General features: G+C 40.8%; 1 protein-coding gene across 3 annotated transcripts in view; it reads right to left on the reverse strand.

Moving 5' to 3' along the window:
* Positions 1–4,696, reverse strand: part of PRAG1 (PEAK1 related, kinase-activating pseudokinase 1) — a 103,593-nt gene extending 98,897 nt beyond the window's left edge. The window contains exons 1-2 of one of the 3 annotated variants that reach the window (XM_071068636.1): positions 3,939–4,287; positions 3,361–3,418 (exon numbers count right to left, since the gene is read on the reverse strand). The gene's annotated coding sequence lies outside the window, so the exon portion shown is untranslated. Of the gene's footprint in view, positions 1–3,360; positions 3,419–3,938; positions 4,288–4,562 lie in introns of those variants that run through there. The other 2 variants (XM_071068638.1, XM_071068637.1) reach the window with 2 other exon arrangements.
* Between the last annotated feature and the right edge of the window lie 8,102 nt (positions 4,697–12,798).

Here is a 12,798-nt window from a genome sequence, read left to right on the forward strand (position 1 = left end):
GAATTTCATTACCCTCACAAAGATTTGTCAAAAACCTCTTAGTTTTTACTCATAGAAGATGTTGCAAAGAGAAGCTGGAACATAGTAAGAAAGAAGGTTGATTCCGTTACATATGATGCATTTGGAAATTGATTGAAGTGATCACATTTCAGATACACCTCATGACAGAAGAGGCAATCTCTTGAAAGTGACAGCCAAATTTTGTGTGAGGGGAGGGGACTGGGCAGAAAGGATTCCTCCTCTGAGTAACAGCTTTCTGTCCTGTGTTTCATCATGCCTATCTTGGCACTTTTCTAGCCTAAACCTCATCATAATGTGAGGTATAATTATCTGCCCATTCATCTGCTTCTTGTGCTAGACTGTGAGCTCCTTGATACCAACCATATGTTATTTATATTGATTTTCCTAAAGCCTAACCAAAGCAGATGCTCAATAAGCATTTTAATACGAAGGAAGAGAGGGAGTATGGGAGAAGGGAGCGGGGGAAGAAGGAAGGAGAGAAAAAAGTTCACTTATAATGTCTATAATGGTATTGAACAAAATAGAACATGTATTTAGTTTGATGAGACTCTTTTTCAAAACTAAGTATGATTTACTTAGGATTAAAACACAAGTTATAATAGCTATGATGGGCCTTATATAAAGAAAAGTAAGTATAACACGTTTTTAAAGGCTTTTAAGTATCTGTATTAAATATAAACTAAATGGACAAGATTTTTCATCCCCAAGAATTACCTGGGATATTAGCTTTGCAAAGAAAAGCAAAAAGAGGGAAATGAGGTTGAGTGAATTATTTGAATAAACATATGCAGTCACTATAAACTTCCAAAGGACTTTAAAATGAGCGAGGAAATACTGCTAGAAGAAAGCTTTACTTATCACTTTTATGAATTATAAAAACAAAATATTTTAGTAAGTCTTACTGTTAAGTGATTGATTTAATTATTTATACATGAAGTTCTTTCTAAACCTGGATAGTGTAAACATGTTGGTTAATCATTACAGAACTCCAAGTCTTTCTCTTTGTTCCACGCCTTAAACAACAAAAGGATCGTAAATCCTTCAAGTTTCCTTGGAGTTAGCTCAGGCAAAGTCCAAAGTTTAAGAAGGTGTTCCATGAACCATAAACGTTGCCAGCATTGAAGAGTCAAAGCATATCCCAACATTCTGGGGCAGTTCTCACCCAGCTTGCCTTCATCCTATTATCTTTAAAGATTCATATATATTTAGCATTTACTCATGCCCTATCTAGAGATTTAAATACTTTTTTTTTAAGAATAGAGATGGGGTTCTGCCACATTGCCCAGGCTGGTCTCAAATTCCTGGGCTCAAGCGATCCTCCTGCCTTGGCCTCCCATAGTGCTGGGATTACAAGTGTGAGGCACTGTGCCCAGCTTTAAACACTTTTTATTTTAGAATAGTTTTAGATTTAGAGAAAAATCACAAGGATAGTATAGAAAGTTGCCATATACCTTGTACTCAGGTCCCCCTATTATTAGCATCTTACATTAGTATAATATGCTTGTTATAATTAGTGTATCAATATTGATATAATATTATTAACTAAAGTTTATAGTTTATTCAGATTTCCTTTATTTTTACCTAATATTCCTCTTCTGGTTCAGGATACCACATCACACATACATATAGTGTATATATATAATATATGTATAGTAATACTAAATATAGCATATAATATACGTACACCATATACATATATAATTTTATATAATATATTATTATATGAACATTATATACATATAATATATTGTTATATTTTTAAATAATATATTATATTATACGTGTGTGTGTGTGTGTGTGTGTGTATATATATATATATATAGAGAGAGAGAGAGAGAGAGAGAGAGAGAGATGGGAGTCTCACTATGTTGCCCAGGCAGGTCTTGAACTCCTGGGCTCGAGTGACCCTCCTGCCTCAGCCTCCCAAAGTGCTAGGATTACAGGCATGAGCCACCGCACCTGGCAAGGATATCACATTATATTTAACGGTCAAGTTTTTATAGGCTCCTCCTTGTGGCTGTAACAGTTACTCAGACTTTCCTTATTTTGGATAACTTTGATGGATGGTTAGGTATTTTGTACAGTGTCTCTCAGTTGGGATTTGACTGCTGTTTTTCTCATGGTTAGACTGGGATTGTGGGCTTTTAGGAGGAAGAGGTCAGATAAATTACATCTCTCAGCACATCATATCAAGAGTATGCCAGCCTGACAAATATGGTGAGACCTTGTCTCTACAAACAATTTTTAAATAAATTACCTGGGAGTGGTGGCACACCTGTGGTCCCAGCTACTGGGGAGGCTGAGGTGGGAGGATTGCTTGAGCCCAGGAGGTTGAGACCACAGTGAGCTATGACTATGCCACTGCACTCCAGCCTGGGCAATAGAGTGAGACCCTGTCTCTTACCAAAAACAAATAAATAATAAATGTATGTCCCATCAATATGACTTATCACTGTTGGTGTTGAACTTGATCTCCTGTCTGAGGTAGCATTTGTCAGATTTTTCCAGGTAAAGTTACTTTTTCCTTCCCTTTCCACACTGTATAGTTTTGAAAGAAGTCACTAAGTACAACCAACACTTAAGAAGTGAGGTGTTATACGCCACCTTGAGAGAAGAGTACATAAATTAGTTGGAATTTTTCTGCACAGGAAATTTGTCCCTTTTCCTCATTTATTTATTTATTCAATCATTTATATTGGTATAGACTTACGAATACTTATTTTATACTTCAGGTTATAATCCAATTCTGGTTTACTTTATTTCATTGCTCCAATTATTCCAGTTTTGGCCATTAAGAGCTCTTTCTGTAGGTTCCTTCGTGTTTTTGACGTACTCCTATTATTGTGGGATTCTGTGGTTCTTTTTTTAAAGCACTTTCTTACTTTCTAGCACTATAAGAAACTCCAGGCTGATCTTGGGGATTTCTGGCCCCAGTCCTAGAGTCAGTCAATTTCTCCAAGTAGTCCTGGTTTTTTTAATTGTTGAATGGTATTAGAAACCGATATCCACATGCTAAATATGTGTGATAATTGTTTCTTCTAGTCCTTCTTAGCTGACAGAGCAATGAAACACATCTAAAAATATTTCCATACATACATATCCATTTGTATCTATATTAAATTAACATTCATACAATGTTTCCAATTGAAATCCATTAAAACAGCTATCCCCAACCTTTTTGGCACCAGGGATCGGTTTCATGGAAGACAATTTTTCCACGAACAGGGTGGGGGGGATGCAGAGATGCTTTCAGGATGATTCAAGCACATTACATCTATTGAGCACTTTATTCTATTATTATTATATTATAATATATAATGAAATAATCATACAACTCACTGTAATGTAGAATCAGTGGAAGCCCTGAGCTTGTTTTCTTGCAACTAGATGGTCCCATCTAGGGGTGATGGGAAACAGTGACAGATCATCAGGCCTTTTTTTTTTTTTTTCTTTTGAGACAGAGTCTTACTCTGTTGCCCAGGCTGGAGTACAGCGGTGTGTCCGTGGCTCACTGCAACCTCCGCCTCCCAGGTTCAAGTGATTCTTCTGCCTTAGCCTCCCGAGTAGCCAAGATTACAGGTACCCGCCACTATGCCTGGCTAATTTTTGTATTTTTATTAAAGACAGGGTTTCACCATGTTGGCCAGGCTGGTCTCAAACTCCTGACCTCAGGACATCCACCCGCCCTGGCCTCTCACAGTGCTGGGATTACAGGTGTGAGCGGCCACACCTGGCCCAGGCATTAGAGTCTCATAAGGAGTGTGCAACCTAGATCCCTTGCATGTACAGTTCACAATAGGCTTTGTGCTTCTATGAGAATCTAATGCTATCGCTGATCTGAAAGGAGGTGGAGCTCAGGCAGTAATGCGAGAGATGGGGTGTGGCTGTTAAGTACAGATCAAGCCTCGCTCGCTTACCTGCTGCTGGCCTCCTGATGTGCAGCCTGGTTCCTAATAAGCCACAGGACTTCGTGACCCAGGAGCTGGGAACCCCTGCATTAACACATGGATGCTTCTGGCCTTCTCTCTTTGCTAAACTCTCATTCAGCAATGATAAATCTAACTCCCACCATCTGTCATCCATTTACTTAAATTGTTCATTTCCAGAATACATGTACAGCAGTATCTGAATTATTAGCCCATACCCCACAGGAAACTACTTTATCAACCAGAGTGCAAGGCTTAGGTGCAGCTTCTTTTGCCTTTAGTCTTACAGACGCTACTCATTTCCAAAGTTACTAAGGTCAGCACCTTTTCCCCCAACCTCCTTCAGTGAGGTTGTTTTATACAGTACAGTTAGATCATAATATGGTTAAATCACAATACAGTGAGATTGCAATACAGTGAGATTTGTTTTGTCACTTTCTGCATTCCATCTTGGAATTCCTCAACCTCCTGATTTTAAAAAATCTGTATACATTAAGGCTCGCTCTTTGTGCAGATTTGTTTTAATAGAAAAAATATTTTAAATTACTTAACATCCAGTAAAACTGATTAGCTAGGGGGATTCATTAATTCAACAATTATTTCCCAAGGGCCTACCTTGTGTTAGGTCCTGTACCAGTGTCACTCTGGGGAACCTTATCTTATAGTTTCTTGTCCCCAGTACATCTTTGCATAATCAGAGCATGGATATGCCAGTTTAAAAAGCACCAACTAAGGAAACTAGATTGTTATATTTATGGTCGCATCTCCGGAATTCTAGAATTCCTTAGATCTGTGACTATGCCTCCCTCAGTGGTTCCAGAATCTGGGAAAATAATCTATTTGTAGAAATGCATTTACATAAGGTTAGAATTGTTTTTCTCCTACTGCTCTTTTGCGCCTAGTAAAAAAGCAATTTAAACTGCAAGGGAGAATAATAACTACTAAAGTCAACACTAGGTTTTGTCTAATACAAAAGCCATCGGCCCAACTTAAATTATAACTCCCTTTGTTAATCTGCGATTGCTGAAAACAATTAAGCCACTCTACACTTCCAAGTGATCTACGATATTGTTTTTTTCATTGGCTTTATTTGTTATGCCAACCACATTATCTAAACAGCTAATACAATTGCTCATGTAAAATTATGCCAATAAAGGAAGGAAAGATAGTTGTTTGTTGCTGTTATCATGGGGAGGTGAGGGAGGAGGAATGGGCTTGCTGGCATTAGCAAATCAACCAATAGATTATCTTCCTTAAGAATATTAATGCTTTGTAAATCTTTCCTCCTTCCCCTTGCCTAACTCCCAGGATGGCCACACACCCTATAGTGCTGTAAGATCATCTTTTTTTTTCTTCCCCTTCAGACGGAGTTTCACTCTTGTTGCCCAAGCTGGAGTGCAATGGTGCAATCTCAGCTCACTGCAGCCTCCGACTACTGAGTTCAAGCAATTTTCCTGCCTCAGCCTTCCAAGTAGCTGGGATTACAGGCATGCACAACCACACCCAGCTAATTTTGTATCTTTAGTAGAGATGGGGTTTCACCATGTTGTCCAGGATGGTTGAACTCCTGACCTCAGGTGATCCACCTGCCTCAGGCTCCCAAGGAGTTGGGATTACAGGCGTGAGCCACTGCGCCCAGCTGTAAGGCAGTCTTAAATGGGGGAATATCCGTTACTACAACTGCCACAGCAGGTGTATATGATCGAGACAAGGTAGGAGCTGTACTCTGGAATCGTATGTTTGAGTTGAAAAGTTGAACAAAGATTTACTTAAAATCTTAACATTTATGTAATATAATAGGGTGCTCGACTGACACTGGACTGTATCTTTTGATGTGTAAAACACTGCCACACTAGGGGATGTAAACAGTATTTTGGGGGTTGAGCCTCCCCCTGTGATAGGAGGGACTGTTTGGCAAGACATTTTGGAAGATAAATCACAAGGCAAACAACTGCCCCTTATTCTAGGGGAACTTGGAACACGGGAAAGGAAACCAAGGGCAGATGCTTCCCTCTGAGTCTGCAGAGATAGAAAAGGGTTTTCCCCAAATCTTTGCAGATTATTATTTTTCTTCATGAGAGGTATGTGTGCTTTGTTATCCAAACAGTTGTTTTTAAAAAGTTGGGAGCAATCAGCAGCTTAGTTGGGAAGACGAGCTTCCCCGAACATCTGTTCCCTCCAGGCTGGAGGAAGGAATGTGAGAGCAAATGGCTGGACCAAGCTCACGCAGCTTGCAAGGCTGCCATTTCCCATATGAGTGGGTGTCAGAGGTGAAATATACCAGGCATTGGGCTGTTCTCATGAATGCTGTGATTGTCGTGCTTGAGCTCTGAGCGTCAGATTATACCTGGTTGGGAGAAGGGCATCAAAAGAGAATGAACAATGATCAATTAATCCAGGAAAAGAGAGGAGTCGATCCAGGGGTTTTGGAGCAGGAAGAGCAGGCTCTTTTTTCTTTTTTGGAGACTGAACAGGGCTTGGGCTCTGAAGTACTGGAGATGTACTGGGGAGGCCCTTGCGTTGGGGGACACCTATGGAAACTCGGCCAGAGTGCAGAGTTGGGTCTGAGCCTGAAAATCTAAGAGCATCCAATTCTAAATGCAGTTGGGAATTACATTAGTTTATGACTAAGTCTTTTGTAAAATCCTACTGCGAGCCTGAGCAAAGATGTACTATATAGTACATACCGATGTACTAAGGGAAGTTGAAGAGACTGTATCCCTCCTGGAGGCTGGGAAGGGATGCTTGTGATGACCGAGAAGCTTGGCCTCAAAGAGCAGCACTGTTATAAGGGGCAGCAAAGGCTGCAGGCCAAGAAGTAAAACATAAGCAAACCCCAAAACTTGTCCTTGATAACGTATATTGTAGCAACTTGAGAAACCTCAGAATAGCCGGAAGGCAATGGATGGGGGTGCGCTGTGGGTCACATGCTAGTAACTACACCAGGAAAGGCTCATGCATTAATGTCTTTGGAGTGCAAAGACAGTATGATTTCAGTTGTAAGCCACAGTTCAGAAATGCTAGGGACACAGAGGTTACACTTAGGTTTTACCTTCTCCGTAACACATTTTTATAAATTTTCTACTATAAAAGGTGTGATTACTCATCAGAAACAAATTCAGTACCTACTTTGAAAAAAATAGCATTTAAAAATAGAATACTAGGCTGACCATGGTGGCTCACGCCTGTAATCCCAGCACTTTGAGAGGCTAAGGCAGGTGGATCACTTGAGGTCAGGAATTCGAGACCAGGCTGGCCAACATGGTGAAATCCCATCTCTACTAAAAATACAAAAATGAGCCAGGCATGGTGGTGGGCACCTACAGTCCCAGCTACTCGGGAGGCTGAGGCATGAGAATCACTTAAAGCCGGGAGGTGGAGGTTGCAGTGAGAAAAAGTCACACCACTGCATTTCAGCATGGGCAACAGAATGAATCTCCATCTCAAACAAATAAACAACAACAACAACAACAACAACAAAAACTATGTCAAACATTTTAAGCTAATGGCAGCCCATAAGTGCCACATCTCCCTTTTCTCCTCTTCCCATAGGCCCTGGAGTCTGTGTACTCCCAGGCACACAGACTGTTCTCTCTCAAGCATCCTCAGTGCAGGTGGAGGACTTATGTTCTGACAATCCTAAAACCTTTGATTATAACCCACACTAAAATAACAAAGGTAATCAAATGTGTGGGTGGAAGCTTGCCAGATATTTGTAGAGTTCCATACCATTCATAAAGTGCTTAAAAATGTTTAATTTCATTTGAATAACACTTGCCATTGTAGCTATATAGATTTTTCTCTTTTTTCTTTTTTAAAAAGCAAAGGTATATAAACAGCTTATTTAAAAAGACTGGACAGACCCTAGCTCCAACTAGTTCTCTAGATTGAGCACGTGGGAGAACTATGTTCCATTCCCTTTTTTGGTATCGCAGGCCTTGATCTCCAAACAAACACATGAAGTAAGTCTCTAAAGTCTGGGTGGACGTAAGCTAATCATTGACATTCAAAACACTTTGCTACTTGACACACTTAAACAATAAATGCCCAGCTGCTCTGCAGACTAAAATTCTACTGCTACAAAGAATTATCTCTTTAAGGAGTCCACACAAATCTATGCAGGTGTTTGAAAGACTATAACCTGTCCGAGACTTTTTTCTGCATCTCTGGGAGTGTTCGGCTCAGAGATTGGCACAAAGGAATGATGACTGTGCCTTTGTGGGTGGAGGAAAGATAAGGTAATTGCCACCGAGGGACTTGCTCTGACCCAGGTGGCTGTCAACAAGCAATAGATTGAATCCCTTTAACTCATGGAGCAAATAGATTATTCTCATTTCACAGGTGAAGAAACAGAGGCTCAGAGAGGTTAACTTGTTTAATTTCATACAGCATGAGAGTGGGAGAGGTGAGATTTGAACCCAAGTTCCTCAGATTTAAATTGTATAATATCTTGCTGTTTACTCTTTCTTTTCTCTCTCTCTCTCTCTCTCTCTCTGTTGTTGTTGTTGTTGAGACAGGGTCTCGCTCCATCACTCAAGCTGGAATGCAGCAACACGATCATGGCTCACTGCAACCTCCACCTCCCGGGCTCAAGAGATCCTCCTACCTCAGTCTCCTGAGTAGCTGGGACTATAGGCACACACCATCGTACCTGGCTAATATTTGTATTTTTTGTAGAGATGGAGTTTTGCCATGTTGCCCAAGCTGGTCTCAAACTCCTGGACTGAAGCAATTCACCCACCTGTGCCTTCCAATGTGCTGCAGTTACAGGCATGAGCCATCATGCTTGGCCTACTTTTTTTTTTTTTTTTAAACAATCAGTTTAACTTCTGAAATGTTCATATTAATCCTGATGCTGCTAAAAATTGTATTTCTAGAGAAACTCACATTGGCACTTCAGAATGGATATTTGTGTAACCTTTACCAAAATACAACAAAGCTTCAGAACACCACTCAATGTCACAGTGATTTGTTTGGCTGGAGAGCTGCCTGGGAATTAAGGCTCAGGTCCCAGGTTCACTATGGAATAAAAATACTATTTCTGATAAGATAGATGGTCTCTCACTTTGGTTCATTTTCTTCCACTCTTTTAAAACAAAAATGACTCTTTTTCTGTGTTTTTGTTTCTGAGATAATATGAAACTTCAGGAAGTCCTGTTTGCTTCAATGGAGCCAACTGGGACAAAGTTGCTACAGAAATCTGAAGAATCAGCCCCTGTAAGGAACAATTTCACAACCACGACCGCAGCCAGCAAAAACATCATTAACACCATCACCATCAATACTACCACAGCCGTCACCGCCATGACCACTGTCATCAATATCACCAACACTATCATTGCTTTCGTCATCGTCATCATCATCATCGACTTTTCTAGGATAGGACAGAAGTGGTAGTTTTCTCTTCCTCATGCGAATTTATGATTTTCCAATCATAAATTAGCCCCCGCAAGTTATCCCCCCACAATTACCCACGCCTGTTCAAACTTCAAATATTTTAACCATGACTTTGACAGGATACAGACTTTGTGTAAGTGAAAACAAATATTCAAGCTGCAGGCATGGCAGAGGTCATTTACAAACTTCTCTCTTTGATCAGTCAAATTCTTTTCATTGTTTATATAATAGTGGTCAGCCTTCAAAAGTGTCTTTGAAGTAAGTTTGAATATATGCTTTGCCTTACTAACCCACAAACCCAAAACACACACACACACACGCACACACACGCACGCGTGCATGCGAGCACATACACACACACTTACTTGCATAACAACTTGCTTATATACTGACGTTCTGTAAGTACTAATGTCCTCCCATGGCCTGTCTCTCAAGGCCCAGATTTACACACTGTGTCACTACTAAACTTGGGATCAGATGTTGCTCTCAAAGTACAGGCGATTCTTTTTTACTTTTTCGAAACAGAGTGGAGTGCCGCCCAGGCTGGAGTGCAGTGGCGAGATCTTGGCTCACTGAAACCTCCGCCCCCCCGGGTTCAAGCGATTCTCCTGCCTCAGCCTCCGGAGTAGCTGGGACTACAGGCACCCGCCACCATGCCCAGCTAATTTTTGTATTTTTAGTAGAGATGAGGTTTCACCATGTTGGTCAGGTTGGTCTCGAAAGCCTGACCTCAGGTGATCTGCCCACCTCAGTCTCCCAAAGTGCTGGGATTACAGACATGAGCCACCATGCCTGGCCGAGTACATGTGATTCTAATCTACAATGACATATAACACAAGAACAATATTTATTTTATTATTATTATTATTATTTTGAGATGGAGTCTCACTCTGTCGCCTGCGCTGGAGTGCAGTGGCACAATCTTGGCTCACTGCGAGCTCTGCCTCCCGGGTTCACGCCATTCTCCTGCCTCAGCCTCCCAAGTGGCTGGGACTATAGGTGCCCGCCACCACTCCCGGCTAATTTTTTTGTATTTTTAGTAGAGACGGGGTTTCACTGTGTTAGCCAGGTTGGTTTCGATCTCCTGACGTCGTGATCTGCCCGCCTCAGCCTCCCAAAGTGCTGAGATTACAGGCGTGAGCCACTGCGCCCGGCCCGAACAATCTTTATGTTTAAAAACTGTACCTCATAGATATGAGTATTAAGATTAATTTTTTAAATTAATCTATTGGATTTTGAACACACAAACAGCTATTGTCCTTTTCAGAATATCAATATAAAAAGTCCTTAAGAATCTGTCTGAAATCACCCCTCAAAGTCTGTGACATCTCTTATTTCATGGTGGCAAATCCCTATTCAGATTTTTGAAAACGGCTTTATTCAGAGGCAGGGTATTGAGTAAAGTGAAAACTCAGGCTGAGAGTTAAACTTTTTTGGATCAAGAACATGCTTTGGCTAAAAGGTAATGCTGTATTTCCTAGTGGGTAAGTAAAAATCCTGGTGATAGTATACTGGTGGTGTATTTTAAAAATGTTTTTGCAATTGAAAAATAGAAAAAAGTCGTGCCTTTATTACATAAACAACAGATATGAATTTCAACTTTAAATCTAAGCCTTCGCACTTTGGAAGGCCGAGGTGCGAGGATCACGAGGTCAGGAGTTAGAGACCATTCTGGCCAATATGGTGAAACCCCGTCTCTACTAAAAGATATGAAAATTAGCTGGGCATGCTGGCATGCCCTGTAGTCCCAGCTACTCAGGAGGCTGAGGCAGGAGAATCCCCTGAACCGGGGAGGGGAAGGTTGCAGTGAGCCAAGATTGCACCGTTGAACTCCAGCCTGGGTGACAGAGTGATTCTCTCTCAAAAAAAAACAAAAAACAAAAAACAAAAAAAGGAAACCCTAAGCCTTCTTAGATGATATAAGTCATATGAGGTTTGGGATAGGGAGTAGCTGAGGGTCCTTTTTTTTTTTTGTTAACATTTCAAAAAATATATGAGCTTTAAAAAGGTTAAAGTATATTGTAATAAGACTACTTTTCTGGGGTGGCTCCTAACTCAATTTTAAATGCAATTCAAAAATAATTCTCTGAAATATCTTGAGAACTAGCAGTTGCATTGAGCTATAGGCATAACCTTCTAGGTTCTGAAAATTAATGCTCACTTTAATCTTAATATTCTACTATATTCACTTAAAAATTAGGTTAATACTTGATAATCATATCTTTCCCATCCAGCTATTTCCCACAAAGTTGGAGGGCTTTGCAAATTTCAGACGGAAATTTTCCACAATCCTTATGAAAAAATAGCAAGTTATATACGATGGTTAATACTGAGTGTCAACTTGATTGGATTGAAGGATACAAAGTATTGATCCTGGGTGTGTCTGTGAGGGTGTTACCAGAGGAGATTAACATTTAAATCAGTGGGCTGGCAAAGGCTGACCCACGCTTAATCTGGGTGGGCACAATCTAATCTAGCTACTAACTCGGCTAGAATATAAGCAGGCAGCGAAATGTGAAAAGAGAGACGTGCCTAGTCTCCCAGCCTACATCTTTCTCCCATGCTGGATGCTTCCCGCCCTGGAATATCAGACTCCAGGTTCTTCAGTTTTGGGACTCGGACTGGCTCACCTTGCTCCTCAGCCTGCAGACGGCCTATTGTGGGACCTTGTGATCGTGTGATTAATACTTAATAAACTCATATGTGTATATATATATATATATTCCATTAGTTCTGTCCCTCTAGAGAACCCTGACTAATACATTATATAATGTTTTTTTAGTGGGTTCTCAGGTTCTCTGAAATTTCAGATTCTAGAGAAATACAATACCAATATTACAGTTTGGTTGTTGCTGTTTAAGCCAATGCATAGTTCTAGATGTTATATTCACAAAACCACCATACTGCGACTTCTGTCAACGTATCTAAGTATCCTCATGATGTCTTCTGAAGGAAAATGGATCTTGGAACCATCTCCCCAGGTTTTTCCTGCCCTAAGGGAATCACCTGGCTTTACCAACCACCATAAAAACAAAACAAAACAAAACACAGTGTGATAGAATCTAGACAAACAAAGCCATATACATTGGTTCCTGCTCTGTGGTATCTCCAGCATCTAATCGTAGAGACGGGGTGGCCGCTCGAGTGTGATGCGTTCCTACACCCAAGGCGCCAGCAAATGCATTTCCTCCCCTGCACAACTTCCCTATTCGAGACCTAGAGGTTTTGACAATGTTCAGCTTCTTGGACGAGAAAATAGCAAGTCAAATGTTGGGGCACTCGTGACCAGCGTCTCTGAAATGTGAGAGTCTTTGTTTCATCACTGTGGGGCAGTTTTGCATGGCCCCGGGCAGCTGTGCATTCATGGAAATCCACTGAAGACAAATGTCTAGAAGGAATTCTCTGATTGGGCCTCAGACATGGTTCAGCTATTTTTAGGGTTTCAGCTGGTGCC

The sequence above is a fragment of the Macaca nemestrina genome, chromosome 8 (genome assembly GCF_043159975.1).
Source record: "Macaca nemestrina isolate mMacNem1 chromosome 8, mMacNem.hap1, whole genome shotgun sequence".
NCBI lineage: Eukaryota > Metazoa > Chordata > Mammalia > Primates > Cercopithecidae > Macaca > Macaca nemestrina.